Source organism: Phyllobates terribilis, unplaced genomic scaffold (genome assembly GCF_046119375.1).
Source record: "Phyllobates terribilis strain yellow unplaced genomic scaffold, ASM4611937v1 Scaffold_4__5_contigs__length_816908805, whole genome shotgun sequence".
Lineage (NCBI taxonomy): Eukaryota > Metazoa > Chordata > Amphibia > Anura > Dendrobatidae > Phyllobates > Phyllobates terribilis.
Window position 1 is genome coordinate 293,875,083 of NW_027362764.1, and position 21,209 is coordinate 293,896,291.

Consider the following 21,209-nt stretch of genomic DNA (forward strand, 5'->3'; position numbering starts at 1 on the left):
CTGAGCCTCCTGGCTTCTGGGGGCCAGGAGACCTGCAATCTCCTGCCTTGTGGTATCTGCTGCTGGGCTTGAATGGTCCCACAGCCTCGGACTCCGGTGTTCGGTCCTCTGTGTACACTGGCCAGGACGAGCTCTGCACAGCTCCAGTCCCTGGCTTCTTACTCCTGTGTCTCCTACTTGACTCCTTGACACTGACTGAACTGAACTTAGACTAAACTCAGACTGACTAACCCCGCCTCCAGATCCAGTTATATAGGGCAGGATCCTCCCCTTTTCTGGTCTGGAGCAGGAGGTGTTGCATGTAGTGTGTTCCCTGACCAGGAAACTCATTTTTTGCTCCCAGACATGGCATTACTACCACTGTGGCAACCAGACCCCCTGAGGTGCCACATTCCCCCCTAGTAAATTTCAGTACTCTGGGACTGAACATATTTTGCAAAAATAACAGGTAACAATAAACAAGGCACATTGTACTATTCTAAACACTACAGTCTTTATAGGTCACGGTATAATCCGTACCCAGGTGTCCATTTCACTGAAGATGTAGTTTGAGGGACCCGTCCCAAGCCCTCCACGGAGGCCCTGGGGTGGCTACAGGGCATTGATGATCCGGATGTTGGACCACGTCTTCAGCCACCTCCACGGGTTTTTGTTCTGTGGTCTGGCACAAAAGGGGCACTTTCCAGGTGCAACTATTTACAGGCAAAGTTTTTGGTTATCCATTGTCTATAACCTGAAAGTCTTTTTGGACCCTGGAGGGTAACTGAAAAAAACATATTTAATACACACATAAAACATTTGGAATAATACAGTTATAGTTACATTTAAATTTTCCAATGAGCAGGGATCTGACCTCTGGTGATTCTGGTAGACCTGTGTAACACACTGTCTGTCTGTGTTCTACCTTGGTCCCCTGTATTTACCCCTGGTGTGGTGGGCTCAATGTTCACCTCACTACAGGTGTTTGGAGGTGTCTCTGGTAGGTTGGGCAGCTTCCTACGGATCCTTTGGCTTACCGTGGGTACGACAGGCTCACTACTAGCAGAGGGTAGATTCTCCTGGTCTGCTGATGAGGAATCTTCTGTCTCCGGGGCCAATGGTTCTTCCAACTCTACTGGGACTTCTACAGCTTCTTGAGGGGCTAGTTGGAGAAATGTAAGGACTGGCACAACTATTGCATTATTTACTTGTGTCCACGACCGTGGAAATTCTCTGAGTACTATGCTGACCATTTCTTCCACTTCCTCTGTGGGTTGAGGGATATCTTGGCCTTCTTCAGCATGCTGTAGCTGCTCGGGACATTTCCTCAGGTGGTCTCTGGAAACTGTTGCTGTTGTCTCACCTCCGTCCTTACTTATGAGGCACACCTTGGTGTTGTCATGACTTGATGGTAGAATAGTGTACGGCTCTTTTTCCCACTGGTCATCCAACTTGTGGAGTCGCCTCTTCCTCTTTAGGACTTGCTCTCCAGGTGATAGGGGAACAGCAGGTGCATGTTGATTGTAAGTCTTCTCCTGCCTTTCTCTTGCTTGGGACAGACTTCTTTCAACACTTTCCTGTACCTTGCGGTACTGCTGATGCCGCTCAGTATCCCAATCTGCATCCGGTGAGGCGTCCTCTGGTGTCAGGACTCCCATATCCAGGTCGATGGGCAGTTTACCAGGTCTCGCTCTCATCAGGTAAGCTGGTGTGCAGTTGGTGAAATTCACTGAGATATGATTGTAAAGGTCCACCAGGTCTGGCAACTTTTCTGGCCACAGACTGCGTTCCTCCAGGGGCAACATCTTCAGTAGGTCTATCACCACCTGATTCATCTTTTCACACATCCCGTTGGTCTGGGGGTGATAAGGCGTTGTCCTGATCTTCTTGCAGCCATACAGGTTGCAGAACTCCTGGAATACTTCCACTTCGAAGGCCGGACCTTGGTCAGTTAGCACACGGTCTGGGTAACCATGCGGGCGGCAGAAGTGCTGCTGGAAAGCTCTGGCTGCTGTCTGAGCCGTTTGGTCCTTGACTGGCACTACTACCAGGAACCGGGAGTAGTGGTCTACGATGGTGAGAGCGTAGACATAGCCTGACCTGCTCGGGGATAGCTTCACATGGTCCACGGCTACCAGTTCCAGTGGCTGCTTGGTGATGATGGGCTGCAGGGGAGCCCTCTGGCTGTCACGGTCTTTTCTTCTCAGATTGCACGTTCCGCATTCTCGACACCACATCTCGACTGCTTTCCTCATGCCAACCCAATAGAACCATTCACGTAGCAGGACTTCCAGCTTCTTCCATCCAAAATGTCCCACTCCATTGTGGTACGCTTCCAGGACAATAGACGCATCTCGCCTCGGGACTACCACCTGCCAGACCAGCTCATGTGTCCGGGAGTTGACAGTTCTTCGACACAGCTTCCCTTCATAGATGAACAGCTTGCTCTTTTCATTCCACAGCTGTTTGGTCTCTTCTGGAGCATCAGAATCAGGGTATGAGTCAGCTTGTGTCAGCAACTCTTTGACTAGGTGGACAGCTGGGTCACTGTCTTGTGTTTCTGCCCACCCATGGTGGGGCAATGGATTGAACGTGACTTCTCTGTTGGCAGAGCACCTGTTCTTCACACAATGGGAGCACTGCTTTATTCCATGGTGGTGGAACGCGGGGATTTCTATCTCTTCCAGCTCCTCTGGGTCTTCTCCCCCGTCTGGCAAGTTAGGCATCCTGGACAGCGCATCTGCGTGCCCAGCCCGATACTTGATGGTGAATTCGTAATTAGACAGCCGGGCCATCCACCTTTGTTCCAGGGCACCAAGTTTTGCAGTGTCCAGGTGTGTCAGCGGGTTATTATCCGTGAAGACGGTGAATTTGGAGAAGGCGAGATAATGCTTGAAGCACTCTGTCACAGCCCAGACGATGGCAAGGAACTCCAACTTGAAGGAGCTGTAGTTCTCTGGGTTTCTTTCAGTGGGCCAGAGTTTCCTGCTGGCGTAGGCTATTACCCTTTCTCTGCCTTGCTGGATCTGGGTCAGCACCGCTCCTAGTCCCACGTTGCTCGCGTCCATGTGGAGGATGAAGGGCTGTCTATAATCAGGGTAGGCCAGGACCTCGTCTCCTGTTAGGGCCATCTTCAACCTGGTGAAGGACTCCTCTTCCAGCTTCTCCCATTTGAATGGCGGTTTCTGGTTTTTGGCCTTCCTGGACTGGCATACTAGGAGGTCCTGCATGGGTGCCGCCATCTTGGTGAAGCCTGGTATAAACCTTCGGTAGTAGCCTACCAACCCGAGGAACTGCCGCACTTCTTTGATGGTGGAAGGTCTCGGCCAGTCCTTGATTACGGTGATCTTGTCGGGGTCTGGTGCTACACCGTCAGCGCTTACCACATGTCCCAAGTACTGTACTTTGGGCTTCAGCAGGTGGCACTTTGATGGCTTCACCTTCAGACCAAAGCTAGACAGGGCTTCAAACACTTCTGCCAGGTGCTCCAGATGATCCTCATACGTCTTGGAGTATACTATGACGTCATCCAGGTACAGGAGGACTGTCTCGAAATTCTTATGTCCTAGACATCACTCCATCAACCGCTGGAAGGTTCCTGGGGCGTTGCAGAGCCCGAATGGCATGCAGTTGAACTCGCTGAGGCCCATCAGGGTGGTGAATGCGGTCTTTTCCTTATCCGCCTCTGCTACAGGAGCCTGCCAATACCCACCAGTAAGATCCAAAGTAGAGAAATAATTAGCAGATTTTAACGCAGTTAGTGACTCCTCTATCCTGGGTAGCGGGTCCGCATCTTTATGAGTTATGCGGTTAATTTGCCTGTAGTCTACACACATTCTCATTGTGCCATCCTTTTTCTTTACAAGAACTAATGGAGCTGCCCAGGGGCTACAACTGTCTCTTATTACCCCAGCCTCCTTCATCTCTCGTAACATCCCTTTGGCATTTTGGTAGTGTGCTGGCGGTACAGGTCGGTACCTTTCTTTAATGGGTGGATGGTCTCCCGTGGGGATATGGTGTTGAACCCCCTTTACCTGCCCGAAGTCGAGTGGGTGTTTACTGAAGACCCTCTCATATTCCTGGACCACTCGGTATACTCCTTGTTTTTGATGTGGAGGGGTGGAGTCAGTGCCCACATGCAGCTTCTGGCACCAGTCCTCCATCTGTCCCTTGGAGCCATTATCCTCCGCCTGTTTGGATGGAGGTAAGGGTTCCACTGTCTTTATAGAATTTTGATTGACGGTGAATAGCTTGGCTAGGGTGGCATACCGGGGCAAATGAACTTCTTTTTCCCTAATGTTCAGGATGCAGACTGGCACTCTCCCATGGTGAACATCAACCACCCCCCTGGCTGTCAAAATAGTGGGCTCTACCAGGGCCTGGAAATCTCTACCCCTTAGACCGATGGCAACCCGGCACCATATCAGCATTTCACTTCTTTGGGGCATGGCAATAGGGAATGGGTCACTCATCGTGACACTGCCAATCTCACCACCAGACAGTTCTACCTGTTGTCTTTTCATCAGGGCTCTGATGTCTCTTTGTAGAACCCATTGCTGGCTGGAACTGGCGGTCTCCGCAACCTGCTGTAACAAGACAATTATTTCTGCAAGACAATTTTCAATGACATCAGTGCCTAAGGTTATCATAGGATGACTTTCTCGGCGATCAATGTCGACAATAATCATTCCTTGTGCTGGCAGTTCAACTTTGCCAACCTTTATGGTCACTTCTTTGAACCCCACCTGAGGTTTGGGTTGACCATTGCTGGCATAAATGCTCAAATGTTCGTCTGGATGGCAGGTAATGTCAGAGTCAGTCCAGTACCGTTTGAAAAGAATGTATGGGATGGTGGTCACCTGGGATCCAGTGTCCAGCAACGCGCTCATTGGAAAGCCATCCAGCACGACAGGTAGGACCGGTTGTCCTCCCACATATTTGTCTCGCCAACTTTATGGGCCTGGTGGTCTTATGCCTGGGGGTTGGCCCTCTGCCCCAGGTTTTGCTCATTTAAATGACAGTACCTTGCATAATGTCCTGGCTGGTTGCAGCGGCGGCAGATGGGTTGTCCGTCCTGGTCGTAGCGGTCGCTGTTCCTTCCTCTGGATGGTGGAATCCTCTTCTGTTGGCGCCACGGGATGTCCTCTGGACTGGAAGCCAGCTGGATCTTTCCTTTGGGAGACACCTGCAAGGACTGCACAGTTTTGGTTAGCCCAGCTACACTTTTAGTTAACTCTTGGACCTGATGGTGCACGTCTGTAGATGGGGCATTGTCCAGAGTCTGTGCATCAGCTCCTACAGGCTCCAGGGAAAAGGGTGCCACCTCCTAGTGGTAGGTGATAGCTGGGCGCCGGTAAGCTGTAGCGCCACCTGGTGCTGGTTGCCGTAGCACCCGGATGGCCCTGTCCTTAAACTGAGCAAAGTCCAAGTCAGGGTTTTGCAGGGCCATTATGCGCAGCTGGGTTCGGTGGGCGCTGGACAGTAAACCCTCAATAAATTGTTCAGTTAACAGTCTGTTTTCATCACGCACACTGTCAGGGTCTACCTGTTTGATGGCCCTCAGCACCTCCTGCAGGTTTAAAGCATAGTCCCGTACACTGTCCTGTGCCCATTGTTTGCACCCATAAAACTTCATCTTTAGCTCTGCTGTAGTACGGGTGTCAAAAGTGTCCTTTAGGCGGGCCAGTATCTCTTTTGCAGTCCCTTTTTCCCTGGTTGACTAGGACTTTACTTCTCTCTGGGCTGCACCAATCAATGGGCCTATAAGGATGCTCACTTTATGCTCCTCGGACAGGGGGTATACTTTAAACAAACTGCTTAGTCTCTCCTTGAAGTCACTCAGGGTGTGTGACTCTCCTGAGTACAGGGGCAACCATGCTGCCCCTGGTATATAAGGCACGGTGAATGGCATTACCGCGGCAGCGGCCGCGCCGGTGGTTGAAGTTCCCTCCATACCGGGCTTCTTCCTCCCCCCTAGTGAACCATGGCCTACCTTCCTTCTCTTTCCTTCCGTAGGCCGCAGTTTCGCAGGCGATGGTCTCCGTCGAGGACCTGGCATCGCTCGCGTCTGACGTCAGCGCTCGCTGCAGCTCCTTCCAGGACCTGGCGCTGCGTCAGTGCGTGGGGCGGGGCTTTGGACTTCGCGTGTTTTCAGCGATCACGCCCCTCTTCTTCCCGCGCGGCGACTTGAAAATGGCGGACGATGGCGGGAAAACGGCGACAGATGGCGGGAAATCTTCACGGTATGCGACACAGTCTGTGAAGGCGCGCAGTACCCAGTTGAAGCGGGCACGCAATCCTGCTGACTACGCCAAAGTTGATGCGCCCCCTGGGCCGTGGGGATACCCGGAGCCGGGCCTTGTAGATGCTGGGGGTAGTAGTCACCGTGGCGGCGACCCAGTCCGTGACCCAGGGCGGTCAAACCAGGGTAGTCTATGTGTATCTGGTTTACATAGTCCGACTACGCCACCTGTGGAATGCGGTTATTGGGAACCACCGCTTCGGAGCAGTCCACTGAAGCTGGTGATATGTGCAGCAAGGTAGTGTAACTCCCCACAGGAAGAGTGTAGCTTCAGGGCAGCGTGAGTGGATAATGGTGGTGATAGTGCCTGAATCAGTAATAATAACACGGAGTCTTTGCAGTGCAGTCCTAGAGTCTTTATTGGTGGCAATTATATAGGCCCCAAAGGGAGTACTTGCTAGAGATGAGGGCCTGGTCAGTCTGGGAGCAATCCTAGAATTCCCCTGACCAGGTGGAGTTGTAGGCCTGCCGTTCTGACTGTACTCTTTTGGCTATCCCGCTTATAGTCGTGTTGTAGCCCACGTCCCTGAGTGTGACGTGCTGTGCTCACCCGTATGGCTGGCGACTCGGATCCCGTGTATTCCTCGCTCCTCTGTGGCGGTACTGTTCCTTTCGTGTGGCTGAGCCTCCTGGCTTCTGGGGGCCAGGAGACCTGCAATCTCCTGCCTTGTGGTATCTGCTGCTGGGCTTGAAGGGTCCCACAGCCTCGGACTCCGGTGTCCGGTCCTCTGTGTACACTGGCCAGAACGAGCTCTGCACAGCTCCAGTCCCTGGCTTCTTACTCCTGTGTCTCCTACTTGACTCCTTGACACTGACTGAACTGAACTTAGACTAAACTCAGACTGACTAACCCCGCCTCCAGATCCAGTTATATAGGGCAGGATCCTCCCCTTTTCTGGTCTGGAGCAGGAGGTGCTGCATGTAGTGTGTTCCCTGACCAGGAAACTCCTGTTTTGCTCCTAGACATGGCATTACTACCACTGTGGCAACCAGACCCCCTGGGGTGCCACATAAGTACTTTACATTTTTGGTATTTACAGCAATAGTGGAGTTAAGGTATTCACTGATCACAGTATGCTGATGCATAGTGTATGTATATGTTTGTATATTGGCCACATAGCATATTTGTACATCTGTGTTATATAGTGGTACTGTTGTACTGAACTGTCACTACAATGCCAGACATCTCCTTGCCTGCCTCATCCTATTCTATACTGTGCTGTCTCTGCTATATGTCCACACACTGCTGCTGTGAAGCATGCACTCTTCAGTTACCCAAACATAAAGCTACTCCCAAAATAGGGACAATTTTTCCAAGTCTGGTTTTCAATAATATACTTTTTATTAAGAGTTTTTTACAAAACAAGGGAAAGGGAAAATAAAATACAATAATGACAGTATAGTAGTATTACAACAGTTATATCATCCTAACAACAAAACTTTTAACTTGGAGGAAGAACCTGGGAAAGGAAGCAGGAGAGAAAGGAAGGAAACAAAGGAAGGAAAGGGAGAGAGGAATGGGATGGAAAAAAGGAAAAACAAAAGTGAAGCATGAATGAGGAAAATAGGTAAAGGAACGTGAAAACACAATAGATCATCTACAGTATAATCCTTGTTATCGAATAACAGGATTTCAGTTTAACTATATTAAAATAATAAACAGATCTGTATACTTTTTGGCTAAAAGTAGATGTTGCTATTTGGTTGGATAGGTATTCTTATTCAGGGAAAGGTATGAGTTCCAGGAAGACCATATAGAATAGTACTTCTTAAGAGAGTTGTTTCTTAAAGCATAGGAATGTTCAAAAGAAGTGTGAATAAACATTTTATCAATAATTTTTGAAATAGTAGGAACATTTACTGACTTCCATTTAGATGCAATAGGTAGCTTAGTTATAGTAAATATATGAATGGAAATATGTTTTTTTCTTCCGTGGGAGTGAATTTGGGTCAAGAGATAGAATGGCTAGTTGTGGTGAAATTTTAACCGTAGAATTGTTGATTTTATTCCACAATTTAAAGATCTCTTTCCATATTAACACAACTTTAGGACACGTCCAAAAGATATTAAATAAGTTGGTTTTTTGTCCGTAGTTTCTTCAACATGAATCAGAGGAGTCCACAAAGGCTTTCTTTAGTCTGGCTTGCGTAAAAAAAAAACAGCGAGTTAAATTTTAAAGTAGTTTTCATGCAAATTAACATCAGAGTTATATGTTATTTAAATTGTTTTCTTCCACATTTCTGGGGTGAAATATGAGTTCAATTTTTTTCCTATTTTATCATAGCTTTTGATTTTTCAAAATGCATGTCAGAATTAAAAAAAACATAAATATTCCTTGTGCTCCAGATATTATCATTTGTGAGATTTTCCAACATGGAAATAGTAGCTCTCGGGGGGTATGGAGAGTTTCTTTCTAATGTATTTCCTAAGAATATTGTAGAATTCCTCTTCTAGAAGATTTTGAAGAGTTTTTAGGGAGAGGAAGTTTAGAATTGATTCTGTTTTTGCCAGTAAATAAAGCAGAGTAGTTTAAGATTGCAAATTTTTCCCATTTATCAATAGGAAAATTAGGAAGGGCAGCATGAAATAGAGATAAGGAAGTTTATCCAATGGGTAGCTGCTTTTGTAATTTTTTGTAATAATGTATAATTTCCTCCATATTGATACGGTCAGTAATGGAAATTAACGTGTCATCGTCAAATAAACTAATTTTGTCTTGCCTAAAATTAAGTGGGATTCCCTTTATGAGGTTGTTGGTTCTGATAATTTCAGCAAAGGGTTCCATTATGACTGAGATCAAATACAACTGGACGTGTACTATTAGTAATAGTAAAGATTTAGAGAGTAAATTGTTAACTTGAATCTTTGCTGAAGGGCATGAAAAAAGAGCAGTAATAGATTTAAGAATTTGTCCTTGAAATCCAAATTAGTTTAACCCTTTCAGCCTGTTTTCACCTTCCTGACCAGGCCAATTTTTACAATTCTGACCACTGTCACTTTTTGAGGTAATAGCTTAAACGGATCCCACTGATTCTGAGACTGTTTTTTTTCATGATATATTATACTTAATGATAGTGGTAAAATGTATTGGATATGACTTAGGTTTATTTGTGAAAAAATCGTAAATTTGGCAAAAATTTAGAAAATGTTGCAATTTTCATCTTTATTCCCTTAAATCAGAGAGTCATGTCACAAACAATAGTTAATAAAAAACATTTCCCACATGTCTACTTTACATCAGCACAATTTTGAAACCAAAATTTTTTTTTGTTAAGAAGTTATAAGGGTTAAAAATTGACCAGTGATTTCTCATTTTTCCAACAAAATTTACAAAACCATTTTTTTAGGGACCGTAATCACATTTGAAGTGACTTTGAGGAGCCTTTATGGCAGAAAATTCCCCAAAGTGACACCATTCTTAAAACTGCACCCCTCAAGATGCTCAAAACCACATTCAAGAAGTTTATTAACCCTTCAGGTGCTTCACAGGAATTTTGGAATGTGGAAAAAAAATACACATTTAACTTTTTTCACAAAAATGTTACTTTAGACCCCAATATTTTTATTTTCGCAAGGGTAACAGGAAAAAATGGACCCCAAAATTTGCTGTGCAATTTCTCCTGAGTAAGCCAATACCCCATATGTGGGAGAAAACCACCTGCGAATGGCAGGGTTTGACTTTTTGAATGTAAAATTTGCTTGAATAATTAGCGGACGCCATGTTGTGTTTGGAGAGCCCCTGATGTGCCTAAACAGTGGAAACCCCCCACAAGTGACCCCATTTTGAAAACTAGACCCCTCAGGGAATTTATCTAAATGTGTGGTGAGCACCTTGAACCCCCAGGTGCTTCACAAAAGTTTATAACATTGAGCAGTAAAAATAAAATTTTTACATTTTTCCCACAAAAATGTTTTTCAGCCCCCAATTTTGCATTTTCATAAGGGTAAGAGGAGAAATTGCACCATACCATTTGTTGTGCAATTTCTCCTGAGTAAGCTGATACCCCATATGTGGGAGAAAACCACTGTTTGGGCGCACGGAAGGGTTCGGAAGTGAAGGAGCACCATTTGTCTTTTTGAATGTAAAATTTGCTGGAATAATTAGCGGATGCCATGTTGCGTTAGGAGAGCCCCTGATGTGCCTAAACAGTGGAAATCCCCCACAAGTGACACCATTTTGGAAACTAGACCCCTTAGGGAACTTATCAAGATGTATAGTGAGCATCTTGAACCCCCAGCTGCTTCACAGAAGTTTACAACATTGAAGAGTGAAAATAAAAAAGTAAAAAACAAAAAGAATGTTTTTTAGCACAAAATTTTGCATTTTCACAAGGATAACAGGAGAAAATGAACCCCAAAATTTGTTGTGCAATTACTCTTGAGTATGCAGTTACCCCATATGAGGTCAAAAACTACTTTTGAGGCATAGTACAAAGCTCAGAATGGAAGAAGCACCATATTGGAGTTCAGATTTTGCAGGACTGGTTTGAGGGTGCCATGTCACATTGGTAGAGCCCCTAAGGTGCCAGAGCAGCTGAACCCCCCCAATAAGTGACCCAATTTTACAAACTACACCTTTCAATGAATTCATCTAGGGGTGCAGTGATCATATTGACACCACAGGTGGGTCACATAATTTTATACCATTGGGCAATGAAGAAAAAATAATTACATTTTTAACATGGAAATTTTGTTTCAGCCCCAGATTTTACATTTTCACACTGGGAAATGGGTAAAAATGGCAGAAAAATTTGTCCCACAATTTCTGCTGAATGTAGAAATACCTCACATGTGGCTATACAGTACTATACAGAGTACAATACTATATACAGAAGAGCACATGCTAGAAGAGCAGAATCGCCCCTCAAGTGACCCCATTTTGGAAATTATATCCCTTTGTGAATTTATCTACAGGTGTAGTGACGATTTTGACTCCATGGGTGTTTTCCACAAACAAGCAGAAGTGAAGATTGCAAACTGCCGTTGTAGTGACCAGTACATTGTGGTTACCAGTACATTATGCCAGGCTCGTGATTCTGGAGACATGCACCTGTAAATTAGGCAGGCTCTCATCGCTACTGAAATGCCAAACATGTGGACGCTAACTGTGGTTTAGACACACACTGGAGCTCAGAAGGGAGGGGACATTTGGATTTGGGAGCGCAAAATTCATTGGATTTCTTTTGGAGGGTGAGGAGCAATTTCGTTTTTCCAGAGCCTTTGTGCTACCAGTAATGTAGAATCCCCTATATTATTGTTAACATATGACAGACCTGAGTGAGGACTTGCTTTTTTGTGAATGGAGTTGAAGCTTTTATTGGGAACATTTTACATAACATTTGTATCACGTTTATCCTGCGCTCTACACTTAGCACTTATATCAGGGTTTCCATCTAAATCTCCAAGTGACATGATTCAGATGAAATCCCCAAGCGATCTATTCACTATAGACTACTGAGGCAGCAGAGTTATTCTGGACTCCATCTGGCCTCTGTTCAGCGGTGTCCTTCTTTTCAGAAGTGCACAAAACTGTGGCCGACGGCACTTTTATGCACACCTAATAAAAAGACGGACACCATGGGATCACAGGCCAGACGGCGTCCACAGTGCCTCCATCTGCCTCATTACAGGGAATCTTCAGCCGTGGGTTCTGTCTGAATCATGTATTTCAGAGATTTACATGGAAACCCCGGTGTAAGCGCTCAGCGCAGATCTCAGGATAAATGTGAACTGAGCCTTATTGCGATCTTTGTGAGGCAGAATGAACAAATAAGCAGCAGGAAAAGAATGTTTCATTTATTTTTTACGCCTATCCTCATGCAGTATAATTGATTAGACGACTTTATTCTTCGGATCAGTGCGATTACAGCTATACCAGGTTCATATCGGGTTTTTATGATTGACAGCTGTCACACACTAAAAGATGCTTTTTATTGTAAAAACAAGTTTTTGCAATGCCATTTTTTGAGAGCTATAATTTTTCTATGTTTTGTCTGACAGAGTTATGTAAGGGCTTGTTTTTTGCGGGACGAGATGATGTTTCTATTGGTAGCATTTTCGGGCACGTGACTTTTTTTGATCGCTTTCTATTCCTATTTTGGGAGGCAGAAGGCAAAAACCATCAATACAGGAATTGTTTTTTGGGGATTTTTTTTTTGCCGTTCCGCATTTGGTAAATTTGATAAGGCAGCTTCATTCTTTGGGTCAGTATGATTACAGAGATACCACATTTATATATTTTTTTTTATGTCTTGCCGCTTTTACACAATAAAAACTATTTTATAGAAAAAATAATTATTTTGGCATCACTTTATTCTAAGAGCTGTAACTTTTTTATTTTTCGGCTGATGGAGCTGTATGGCAGCTTGTTTTTTGCGGGACAAGATGATGTTTTCATGAGTACCATTTTTATTTACAGGCGTCTTTTTTTATTCCACTTTTTGTTTGGCGGTATGATAACAAAGCATCGTTTTTTGCCTTGTTTTTTATTATTTTTTTACGGTGCTCACTGAAGGAGTTAACTAGTGGAACAGTTTTATAGGTCAGGTCGTTACGGACACGGCAATACCAAATATGTGTACTTTTAAAAAAATTTACACAGATAAGTATATTTATTGGATTAATATATTTTCTTTTTTTTTCTTTATTTTGTGATTTTTAAAAAAAATATTTTTATTAAATGTTTTTTTACTTTTTTACTTTTTCTCAGGATGGGACATCATTTTCAAACTTTCAGATCGTTGATCTGATGCTCTGCAATGCATCAGCACTGAGGAGCATCAGAGCAGCGTCTGACAGGCAGGAAGGAGGCATCTCAGCTCCTGCTCTCTGAGCAGGTGCTGAATGGCCACCTTCCTGCAGGACCCTGAAGGACCCCGCGGCCATATTTGGACCGGCGGTAACTATGGAGACCATCAACACAACGCGATCACATTGCGTTGTGCTGATGGGATCACATAGGGAGCCCACTCCCTCTGCGATGTCCTGCAATGTCGCTGTCACTATTGACAGTGGCATCAGAGGGGTTAAACACCCGGGATCGGTGCTAGCACCGATCGTGGGTGGTGCTGTGGGGTGTCAGCTCTCACACAGAGCTGACACCTGCATGTGATCATGGCGGCACTCAGCGTGAGCCAGTCCGATCACTGCGCCGTACATGTACAGCTCTTTGCGGGAATGCAGCTCCCGCAGAGCAGTACATGTACGGCGCATGTCGGGAAGGGGTTAAAAGTGGCGATCATGAAATCCCAGTTCATGCAATCAAGAAATCCCAGTTGATGCGATCAAATGCCTTTTTGGTGTCAAAAGATAGTAGAATGGAAGGGGTTTTTTGTTTTTCCACATATGTAAGTAAATTTAAAATTCTTCTTGTGGCATCTGAGGCTTGTCTTCCCTTAATGAACCCTGCTTGATCAGAATGAATTAGTATTGGCATGATTTTAATCAATCTTTCAGATATTAGTTTAGCTTATATTTTTATGTCTGTGTTTAGAAGAAATATCGGCCTGTAGTTCGACATCTCCTCAGAATTACTATTTGGTTTAGGTATAACAACAATAGCGGCTATTAGGGATTCCTTTGGGAATAGTCCATCGTTGGTGGCTTGATTAAGCATAGAAGTTAGGGGGATGGAGAGATGATGTCTAAATAATTTATAATATTCGTTGGGTATTCCATCAGGTCCAAGGGATTAATTTTCCTGCAATTTCATGATGGCAATATCAGTTTTGTTAGTAAAGAAAGGGGAATTTAATAATTTAATAATAATTTAATTTGTTCTAAGTTTAATTGCGGAAGTTTAACTTTTGAAAGGAATTTTTGAAACTTTGAAAGGAATTCATCCTTTAATGTTTGGTTGGGTAGTTTCTTTATCATCTTTCAGGTTGTATAGGGAAGAATAAAATGTAGCAAATTGTTCCGCTATATCCTACGAGTGTATGTAGTTGATTCCATCTTTCTTAATGAAAATGACCTTTGATTTTATACATTTTTCTTAACTTTATTAGCCATGAGCTTAGTCATTTTATTATTTGAATAATAATGATTAAGTTTGATTCAATTCATAAGTTTGTCATAATCATCCATAAGTATGGATTTAAGTTCAGCTCTAAGACTTACACTGTGTGCAGAATTATTAGGCAAATGAGTATTTTGATCACATGATACTTTTTATACATGTTGTCCTACTCCAAGCAGCATAGGCTTGAGAGCCAACTACCAATTAAGTAAATCTGGTGATGTGAATCTCTGTAATGAGGAGGGGTGTTGACTAATGACATCAACACCCTATATAAGGTGTGCTTAATTATTAGGCAACTTCCTTTCCTTTGGTAAAATAGGTCAGAAGAGAGATTTGACGGGCTCTGAAAAGTCCAAAATTGTGAGATGTCTTGCAGAGGGATGGAGCAGTCTTGAAATTTCCAAACTTTTGAAGCGTGATCACCGAACAATCAAGCGTTTCATGGCAAATAGCCAACAGGGTCGCAAGAAGCGTGTTGGCCAAAAAAGGCCCAAAATAACTGCCCATGAATTGAGGAAAATCAAGCATGAAGCTGCCAAGATGCCATTCGCCACCAGTTTTGCCATATTTCAGAGCTGCAACATTACTGGATATCAAAAAGCACAAGGTGTGCGATACTCAGGGACATGGCCAATGTAAGGAAGGCTGAAAAACGGCCACCTTTGAACAAGAAACATAAGATAAAACGTCAAGAATGGGCCAAGAAATATCTTAAGACTGATTTTTCAAAGTTTTTATGGACTGATGAAATTAGAGTGACTCTTGATGGGTCAGATGGATGGGCCAGAGGCTGGATCAGTAAAGGGCAGAGAGCTCCACTTCGACTCAGATGCCAGCAAGGTGGAGGTGGGGTACTGGTATGGGCTGGTATCATCAAAGATGAACTTGTGGGACCTTTTCGGGTTGAGGATGGAGTGAAGCTCAACTCCCAGACCTACTGCCAGTTTCTGGAAGACAACTTCTTCAAGCAGTGGTACAGGAAGAAGTCGGTATCGTTCAAGAAAAACATGATTTTCATGCAGGACAATGCTCCATCACATGCATTCAACTACTCCACAGCGTGGCTGGCCAGTAAAGGTATAATAGAAGAAAAATAATGACATGGCCCCCTTGTTCACCTGATCTGAACCCCATAGAGAACTTGTGGTCCATCATAAAATGTGAGATCTACAGGGAGGGAAAACAGTACACCTCTCGGATCAGTGTCTGGGAGGCTGTGGTGGCTGCTGCACGCAATGTTGATTGAAAACAGATCAAGCAACTGACAGAATCTATGGATGGAAGGCTGTTGAGTGTCGTCATAAAGAAAGGTGGCTATATTGATCACTAATTTTTTGGGATTTTGTTTTTGCATGTCAGAAATGTTTATTTCTAAATTTTGTGCACTGATATTGGTTTACCTGGTGAAAATAAACAAGTGCGATGGGATTATATTTGGTTTTTATTAAGTTGCCTAATAATTCTGCACAGTAATAGTTACCTGCACAAACAGATATCCTGCTAAGATAGCCAAATCTAAAAAAAAAAAACACTCCAACTTCCAAAAATATTAAGCTTGGATATTTATGAGTCTTTAGGGTTGATTGAGGACATAGTTGTTGATCAATAATAAAAATAATCCTCTAAAATACAACTTGCCTAATAATTCTGCACACAGTGTAGGCAAGATGATTTTTTTTCCATCAGAGTTTGTTGTTGTTTTCCATTGCTTGTTAATCTTTTGGGTGATTTTTTGCATATTTTCTTTAGTTTTCTTTGTGTTGTGCATTGAGTTGGATAATGATCTATCTAAGTACTCTTGAAAGTATAGTTTAATTAGTTTTAATGCCATTATCAATTTTTTCTCTATTGGGTGAGGAGTGAAGCAAAAGGGAATTACATTTCCATGTTTTGACATAGTAATTTGATGATGCAGATTTTAAACAAAGTTTTATGGTAGAAAAAAGATGCTACCTATTTGAATCTCCTTGAATTTTTGAAGAGTGTGTATATTTATCAGAACCATATCTATTCTTGAAAATGTCTTGCGATTGTCGGAATAATATGAATATTCCCTTGAAGTCGAGTTTAAACATCTAAATACATTATATTAAAATCATGTAAAATAATTAGGTTTCCTTTTTGATATTTCTGTATTTTTTTCATTAGTTTATTTAAAATGATATTTGACCTCTCTTAGGTGCATATAAATTTACTAAAGTATAAGCTATTGTGTCAATGATACAAATCAGGATGTGGTATCGGGCCATTATTGTCCAGGATTTCCTCTACTAATTGATACTGTAGGTAACAGCTACTTATAGCTATGATCACATTAGCTTTTTTTTCTCTGAAGAGGATCTAAACAAATGTGGATAGTTCTTATGGGAGAAATTAGGTGGGTTGCTATGGAAGATGATTTCTTGAAATGCCACGATGTCATATTTAGAGATTTTGACTTCCCTCCAGGCAGTATATCTCTTAAATGGGTTATTTAGCCCTTTAACATTCAAAGAAAAAATTTTTAATGCCATTTTCCATCATGTTTTAAGAGTGGTAGTAAGCCATAAATATGCATACAATAAAATTTCCATTATTTAGGCATATAGTCCTGTGAAAGGAAGAGATAAATAGCACACAATTTTGAAAACAAATACGATCATAAAACAAAACAAAATACAAACCAAAAAAATCCAGAATCTGAGTTCCCTCAGATGACCTGGGGAAGAGGTTGGGAACTGAATATCGTAAGTTCCCAAGTACCTCATCCTGAAATATGGGGAGAATAAAAGTTCGGCAAGCTCTGCACTAAGTTCTGGAATTAAGACATTGTAGGGAAAACAAAGATAAAACTTGGAGAACAAGAAATTATGTTAATTTGCACAGTAAAATTATTATGTATCCACTTATGGTTAGACCTTCAAAAGAATTTACTCCGAGGGGTCCTTTTCTTTCTTCTTCTGGATTATGACCATTCTTAGAGATGTTGTGGCATTTTAAAAAGTTCCGTCCATCCTCTGGGTCTTAAATAAGGTTGGATTTTCCATTGAAGAAGACTATGAGTCTAGTGGGAAAACCCCATTTATACGAAATGTTATTGACTCTTAAGATGCTAGCTACGCCTCCTGTCACGCAGTGTGAGGGAAAGACTAAGTGCACAATGACGGGAAGAGGGGAAGGAAGCCCAAACACTAGGGAAAGGGGGAGTGGAGACCCGTAGGCAGATCTGACAATCACCCTGACTCCCCTAACGTTCCTAAATAGGTTTCGCACCTATCGCAGAGCAGGAAACCTAATCCCTGACTGCCCCTAGCAATAGGCCCTAAGTAGAGAGGGGATGGGGTGAGCACAAGTCCGCCCCTATTGCAACTAAAGACAAACAGGTAAACAGACAAGGGAAACACTTAGCTTGAGAAGACACCAGAGAGTTCATGCCAACCATCCTCCAAGGAAACTCCAGGAAGACACCAGCCGACTACTAGCACTTCAAACCTGGACAGAGGAAAATAGAGCTATCACCTGCAACTCTCTGGAGAGACTGAAGGTATTTGAACATCCAGCAAGGGTGTGTCAATCAGCACAGAAGGTTGAGGTCACTGCTAGGTCCTAGAGGGAGAAGGATAGCACTACACTACAGAGATGAAAAGATCAAGAAGGTACTTGCAGAGCCAAGCACAATGACCTTCTACAGTTGGATCCAGAAGAACTATCTGTCACACCTAACACACCCGTGACAGTACCCCCCCTTTCTACGAGTGGCCTCAGGACACTCAGGACCAGGTTTCTCAGGATGAGAGGCATGTAACGAACGAACCAGCCTAGGGGCATTCACTTCTGATGCTGAAACCCACATCCTTTCTTCTGGACCATAACCCTTCCAGTGCACCAAGTACTGTAGGGAAGGACGCTGGTGATGGGAATCAACAATCCTTGAAGTTTGGAACTCCAAATTACCATGAACCATGATTGGGGGTGGCGGCAGGGGAGAGGACTCAAGAGGTTCCACATATTTCTTGAGCAGAGATCTATGAAACACATTGTGGATTTTGAGAGCCTGAGGTAACTCAAGACGAAACGCTGCAGGGTTAATGACGGTTATTTTATAGGGGCCAATAAATCTAGGTCCCAGCTTCCAGGAAGGAATTTTCAACTTGATATTCCTGGTAGACAACCACATAAAGTCATTCACACTTAGGTCCGGACCTAGCGAGCGTTTCCAGTCAGTCATACGTTTGTACCTGTCTCCCATGATCTTCAAATTACTCTGAACCCCCCGCCACACAGAAGAGAGCGATGAAGCAAAATGTTCCTCCTCAGGAACTCCTGAAGCCCCTCCCCCACTAAAAGTACCAAACTGGATGGAAACCGTATGCACCAAAGAACGGTGACCTGCCGGTACATTCTTGGCGATGATTATTAATAGCAAACTTGGCCTACGGTAAGTAAGATGCCCAATCCTTCTGGTTTTCGGCGACAAAACACCTGAGGTAAGTCTCTAAATTCTGATTAATGCGCTCAGTTAGTCCATTCGACTGAGGATGGAAGACAGAGAAAAAGGACAGCTGCACCCCCAGTCGAGTACAGAAAGCATTCCAGAACTTAGAAACAAACTGGGTCCTCCAGTCTGACACCACATCAGAGGGAACCTCATTAATAAAAACCTGAGCAAGAGTCTTGGGATTGAGAAGTGTCGGTAATGCAATGAAATGAATCATTTTACTGAACCTATCTACAACCACCAGTGCCAAAGTCTTGCCTGCAGATATCGGCAGGTCAGTAATAAAATGTGTGTCCATGGCCTTCTAGGAATAGGCAGTGGAAAAAGAGGACCAGACAAACGGGTATGTGATACTTTAGAACGCGCGCAAATACTGCAAGTAGACACCTGTTGCTGTTGAACCACATCCCAATGCAACCCTGGCCACCAAAAATGACAAGAAAGGGGGTCCGCAGTTGCCTTACTAGCTGGATGATCAGCAAGCACCGAGTTATGATGTTCCCTAATCACTTTACTGCGCAAATTAGATGGTACAAATAACCTCCCAGAAGGGCAGGAGGCAGGGGAGTCCCCCCAAGCCTCCAACACCTCACACTCCAGGTCAGGGTACAATGCTGAAATGACTACCCCCTTTTGCAAAATAGGGGCAGGGTTCTCATGGTCACCCCCACCAGGGAAGCTCCGAGATAAAGCATCAGCCTTAATGTTTTTAACCCCTGGACGGAAAGTGACAACAACATTCAACATAGTAAGAAACAGGGACCATCTAGCTTGCCTAGGATTGAGACGTTTAGCAGACTGAAGATATGACAGGTTCTTATGGTCCGTGATAACAGTAATAGGATGGACTGCCCCCTCCAATGTCACCATTCTTCCAATGCCAATTTAATTGCCAAAAGCTCCCTATCACCCATAATTACTCTCTGCCGAATATAATTTTTTTTGAAAAGAAAGCGCATGGATGGCATTTACCAGGGGGCGGACCCTGAGACAACACAGCCCCGACCCCCAACTCCGACGCACCCCCTGACGAAGGCCTGAATGTCGAAACACGTGTAGGGACCTGGCTTCGGCACAGCAGGAGGGGATGGCTACAGGGAAATATATGTGATCTTTTTTAAGTTTGGCTTTTTGATACTACTTGGTGGATGTTGGACAACAGTGCTTTTTTCATATGTTTAATAGAACTTTAATATATCTATGCCCCCTATGTATGGCACCCCTGAGGGTTCAGTCGCCACAGAGGTACTGCACCTCACCCAGAGGTGTGGTGTCTCCTCTCAAGTATGGAGGGAGTGCTGCCCGGAACCCCAACACCCACATTCAACACTACACTACTCCAGGCTGGCTGGAAGGGCAAGATGCACTGTGTCACCTGCTGAGTCCTGTCCCCGGCTGGAGTGGGGGGAACCAAAGGTAGGGGGAACCAGTAGTAGGTGTGGGTGGAGGATGTAGAGTAGGGGAGCACCATTGTAGGAGGTATATAAAGGGAAGTCATCTTAGGGTGGCAGAGCAGTCAGTGGAGAACAGTCAGCAAGCAGACTGAGGAGCAGAATCTCTTCAGGAGCTCTGTTCCACAAGTGGGGCCTAGTGATAGAGGCCCAGGAGGGGAGCAGAGGAGAAAGGCTCCGCTCTACAGAAGGGATCCCAGGGGGTACGATGAGTGCAGGACGGCACCCGTACACCCCGAATCTGCCTGGTGTCAGAGGGATTAGGCCGCAAGAAGGGGACCGGCCCCTGGACCAGCCGTGTTGCTCCAGGTCTCGGCTGGAAAAACCAGAGGCTTCTGCACTTCCATGGTGCAGTCGTCACAGTCTCACCCTAGTCACAGTAAAGGTCAAGTAGATCCGGGAACTCCAGGTTGCCCAGAGGGACTTCAGAGCACCTGATCGGGACTCTGTGTGGGAAAAGCAGGACAGGAGGGAGAAGACCCAGCGCGGGAAGTCGGTCTAGTTAGGTACATAAAGAAAGCGGGGTTCCGTCACGCGCTCCTGACACATCTGAGGAAGAGCTGAACCCCTGGTCTGGTAGACGCAGTGCGACGCGGAGGCGGACACCCATACAGTGTACCTGAGAACCTTGAATAAAAACTGTGAGTAAAATTCGGATGACTGCACTCCGTTGCCTCCGTCAGTTATTTCAGCTGCGCCATCCCGACTGCACTACAAGCCCCAGCATCACCACCCACCGTCAAACTCTACACTGCCCTGAGGCCCACTCAACCTGTGGAGAGCTGTTCCATCCTAGCTGCCTATCAACTGCCTCAGAGGTCTGCAGCAGCGTTGGTACAAATTACCAGAAACCACAGGTGGCGTCACGATCAAACTACAAATCCCATATAAACTATCCCCTTTTTGTTGACTGCCCTGGGCCACGGACCGGGCCAGCCACTGTGACATATTCCCCTCCCAGCATCCAGAGGCCCTGACAC